Below are 5,387 nucleotides of genomic sequence, written 5' to 3'. Positions count from 1 at the left end.
CAACTGTTTAATGTCCTCTGTCTCTAAGGCAGCTATGCCAAAAGCCCACCGGAACCCTTTTGCGTCCTTAAAATATCCTCTTCTAAGATAGTCTATGCCAAGGACGCAAGGAGCATCCAGGCCAGTCACAATACGGTGCTTTTGCCGCTCATTCCCAGTTAGACTCACTTCAGCCTCCAATACAGTTAACTGCTGGGGTCCCCCCGTCACCCCATAAATACAGATGGGTTTTGTGCCTTTATAGCTTGATGGCATTACAGTACACTGTGCACCGGTGTCTACTAAAGCCTTATACTTTTGTGCATCTGACGTGCCAGGCCACCGAATCCACACAGTCCAATAAACTCGATTGTCCCTTTCCTCCCCCTGGCTGGAGGTAGGGCCCCTCTAATCCTGGTCGGAATCTTCATTTCTGTGTCTGAAGGACTGCCTGCTGGAAGTTGGAGCAGCAAGCTTTTCAGAGAACCCCTTTCTCCGGATTGTTTTCTTTTGCAACTCACGTACCCATGCCTCTAGGGTCGAGGTAGATTTTCCATCCCATTTTCTCATGTCCTCTCCATGGTCACGTAGGTAAAACCACAGGGTGGCACGGGGTGTGTACCCACTGTATCCTCTTCCTTGCACTGATGGATGCTTACCCCTGATAGCTGAGGCACTGGTTTGTTCAGGTGGGGAGGAATATAAATTCTGTTTAAGTTGGTGGAACTCTTCAGAGAGTTTCTCCACAGCCGAGACGCAGGCCTGTAAGGAAGAGGAGAGACTTTCTTCGTACTGCCGGAATTGTTTAGTTAATTTATCCACTGTGGTTTCCTCATGTTCTTTCCAGGCCATTACTGCCAATGAGCTGGCATATGATGATGGTGCACTCTGTAGAAACTTCCGTCACATGGGTCGTGTAGACTTGACTTCATCTGGATCTGTGGATATTTGTTCATTGTCTAGGTCCCTATAAATCACCTCCCGTATGGCTAATTCCCTCAGGTACTGGATTCCCTTCTCCATGGTGGTCCACTTGCCTGGTAGACATACAAGTTCTTCCTTGAAGGGATACCTTTCCTTCACAGCTGACAGGAGGCGCCTCCAGAGGCTGTAAGGTCGTGCTCCATCTCCAATTGCTTTGTCAATGCTTGCATCTCTAGCAAGGGATCCCAGCCGCCTGGCTTCCCTGCCCTCTAATTCCACACAGTTGGCTCTGGTGTCCCAGCACCGGAGCAGCCAGGTGACAAGCTGCTCACCTATGCAGCAACCAAAATCTTTTTGCACATCTCGTAGCTCACGCTGGTATAGGGTTCAGGTAATTACTGTTTCTTTTTCAACATCCTCATCCTCATCCTCCTGCACCTCTGATGGCCCAGCCTCGTCTTCTTTATACCTAGACTTAGCAGAAGACTTTCTGCGTTCTAAACGACCCTAGTCTCTATACCATTTTTTCACCTTGTCTACAGGGGCAACTTGCACTGCTACAGCTCGTTTCTCTGACCCAGCCACAGGGCCTGCCACAGGGGTTGGAATACCCTCTGCAGGGGCAACTTGCACTGCTACAGCTCGTTTCTCTGACCCAGCCACAGGGCCTGCCACAGGGGTTGGAATACCCTCTGCAGGGGCAACTTGCACTGCTACAGCTCGTTTCTCTGACCCAGCCACAGGAGCGGGAGCGGCTGCAGGGGCTGGAGCGGCTGCAGAAGCAGGAACTGGAACGGCTGCAGGAGCTGGTACTGGAACAGCTGCAGGAGCTGGAGCAGCTGCGGGACCTGGAACTGGAGTGGCTGCAGGAGCTGGAATTGGAATGGCTGCGGGAGCTGGAGCTGGAACGGCCGCAGGGTCTGTCACTAGGTTGATAGTAGCATCAATTGCAGCTCGATAGGCACAAGCCAGACCCCAGCACGCCACAGTGATTTGTGTCACTTTGGAACTGCCAGAGTCATGACACCTTTTTTTCAAGCATTCTACCAGTTTTTTAGGATTTTGCAGTTGTTCAGGGGTGAATGTCCAAAACACTGGAGGTGCCCACTGCCCTAGAAACCTGCCCATATCCTCCCACACTCCCTGCCACTCGCAAATATCCCGCCTCAAGACAGATCTCCGGATGAGATTCCTAAGTAGTTGTTTAACCTTAAACAAAACCTGAAGCGCATTCAGGAGACATAACAACAAGAACATGCTGGTCTGAGTATCCCAAGGATATTCAACATCTTGGAGAACTGTCGTAACTAGTTCAGGGGATAAGAGGGTGGTGAAGGAGAAAGGGAGAGTGAACAGGTAGGAAAAAAAAAATCTTCCCCTGCCCCCTCCACAGATTGGCTCCCTGACGAAAAAAGGCAATAGGTGTAATTGCTAATAGTTTCCGAGATATGGTTTCCAAAGTATAGAGTCGACAACAGTGCTGAATACAAATACCACGTCAGGGTCATGACCAGAAATCTCATAATTTCATAAGCAATTGTTACACCGCACAGTACCATAACAATCTTAAACCAGGGCCCGGAAAGGATAAACAGCACTACAGGGAGCACATACAGAAAGTAACTTGCTATAAAACTCAATTTGGAAAACAGGCACAGCAAACTTGAGATTAAGGCAATCAACATTGTGACTAGCAACTATTAAGCAGGTGTAATACTTATACCAATTTTAGTTTAACACACTCTGGTCAAATCTGTCGTTATCTCAACCCTTCGAGCCCCACGTTGGGCGCCAAAAGGACTGTTGTGGTTTAGCCTGGCCGGCAGCTAAACACCACACAGCCGTTCGCTCACCCTCCCCCCTCCCTCTCTGGGATGGGGGAGAGAAACGGGAAAGTGAAGTCTGTGAGTTGAGATAAAGACAGTTTATTAAGACAGGAAAATAATAATAACAACAATAATAATAATGATAATGGTACTACTAATAATAATGTGTACAAAACAAGTGATGCACAATGCAATTGCTCACCACCCGCTGACCGATGCCCATCCTATCCCCGAGCAGCCAGCCCCCCCACCCCGGCTAGCCACCCCTATATATTGTTCAGCATGACGTCAGATGGTATGGAATACCCCTTTGGCCAGTTTGGGTCAGCTGTCCTGGGTCTGTCTCCTCCCAGCTCCTGCTGCACCCCTAGCCTGCTCGCTAGCAGGACAGAGCGAGAAGCTGAAAAGTCCTTGGCTTGGTGTAAGCACTGCTCTGCAACAATTAAAACATCAGCATGTTATCAGCGCTCTTCTCATCCTAATCCAAAACATAGCACCCTTCCATCTACTAGGAGGAAAACTAACTCTATCCTAACTGAAACCAGGACACCATACCATCTGACATCATGCTAAACAATATATAGGGGTGGCTAGCCGGGATGGGGGCCAGCTGCTCGGAGATAGGCTGGGCACCGGTCAGCGGGTGGTGAGCAATTGCATTGTGCATCACTTATTTCGTACACATTATTATTATTATTATTTTCCTGACTTAATAAACTGTCTTTATCTCAACTCACAGGCTTCACTTTCCCCTTTCTCTCCCCCATCCCAGAGAGGGAGGGGGAGGGTGAGCGAACGGCTGTGTGGTGTTTAACTGCCAGCCAGGTTAAACCACAGCACTGTTCCAGCGCCTCACCACTCTCTGAGTGAAAAACTTTCTCCTAATATGTAACCTAAATCTCCCCTGTCTTAGTTTAAAACCATTCCCCCTTGTCCTATCACTATCATCATATGTAAACAGGCGTTCCCCCTCCTGTTTATACGCTCCCTTCAAGTACTGGAAGGCTGCAATGAGGTCTCCCCAGAGCCTTCTCTTCTCCAAGCTAAACAAGCCCAGTTCCCTCAACCTTTCTGCATAGGAAAGGTGCTCCAGCCCTCTGATCATCTTAGTGGTCCTCCTCTGGACTCGTTGCAAGAGCTCCACATCCTTCTTGTGCTGGGGGCCCCAGGCCTGCATGCAGTATTCCAGGTGGGGTCTCACAAGAGCAGAGTAGAGGGGGACAATCACCTCCCTCTCCCTGCTGGCCACCCCTTTTTTAATGCAGCCCAGGACATAGTTGGCCTTCCAGGCTGCAAGCGTGCACTGCTGGCTCGTGTCCAGCTTCTCATCCATCAGGACCCCCAAGTCCTTCTCCTCAGGGCTGCTCTCAAGTTCTTCTTCTCCCAGTCTATATAAATACCTGGATTGCCCCAAGTGCAACACCTTGCACTTGGCCTTGTTGAACCTCGTTAGGTTCTCATGGGCCCACTTCTCCAGCCTGTCCAGGTCCCTCTGGATGGCATCCCTTCACTCTGTTGTATCAACTGCACCGCTCAGCTTGGTGTCATCTGCAAACTCGATTTGTCGAGGGTACACTCGATTCTGTCGTCTATGTCATTGATAAAGATGTTGAAGAGCACCGGACCCAAGACCGACCCCTGAGGGACACCACTTGTGACCAGCCTCCACCTACACATAGAACTGTTGACCACAACCCTTTGGCTGCGACCAACCAACCAATTCTTTATTCATCTAACAGTCCATCCTTCAAATCCATACCTCTCCAATTTAGAGAGAAGAATGTGGTGAGGGACCATACCAAAGGCTTTGCTCAAGTCCAGGTAGATGATATCCATCGCCCTTCCTTTGTCCACCGATATGGTCCCTCCATCGTAGAAGGCCACCAGATTGGTTAGGCAAGATATGCCTTTGGTGAAACCGTGCTGGCTGAAGAGCGGCTCAGCAACCATATCAGCCATCTCTCAGCACCCTGGGATGTATATCATCTGGCCCCATGGACTTATACACATCCAATTTCATTAGGCGGTCCCGGACTTGTTCCACTGTCACAGTGGGACGTGTGATAGATGGCAAGAATGTTTGTTCATTAATTTGTTACATTGAAGGAACAAAGGGAGTTATTCAAACAGTGGCTTTTTCACAGTGGTTTTTTTTCAGAGTTGTTTCCCAGAGAAGTTTCCCAAGGGACAGGATATCTCAGATCCACAGCGGAGAGAACGTTGTGTAAATAATTGGTAACGTACTCCCCTGTCTCAAGGACTAATATAACCGAATAAGGAAGGAGGGACGGATGACTGTCTTCATCTGTGCGACCACTAGAGGGACAGAAGTGACTGGGACAAGACGACCCCCTAGCAACAGCTGACGCAGCGGAACCCGGAAGACTGAATCAAGACGACCCCCTAGCAACAACTGACGCAGCGGAACCCGGAAGAACTGAATGATAAAAAGGGACTGCGGGGGGGGGGAGTTGCGCGCCGTTGGAGGAGCACGAGTTCCCCCGGCCGCCCAGCGCTGTTTTGCTTGCTGATCGCTTACTCAATAAATTGATTGACTTAATTCAAATTCTTCCGACTGAGAGTAATTTATAACAATTTGGTGCCGTGACTCGGATAAAGGCAATTTGACTGGGAGGACTCGTTGAAGGGGGCGCCCCG

Source organism: Cygnus olor (genome assembly GCF_009769625.2).
Source record: "Cygnus olor isolate bCygOlo1 chromosome W unlocalized genomic scaffold, bCygOlo1.pri.v2 SUPER_W8, whole genome shotgun sequence".
Taxonomy (NCBI): domain Eukaryota; kingdom Metazoa; phylum Chordata; class Aves; order Anseriformes; family Anatidae; genus Cygnus; species Cygnus olor.
The sequence above is the reverse complement of the archived record's forward strand: the minus strand, read 5'-3'. Positions refer to the sequence as shown.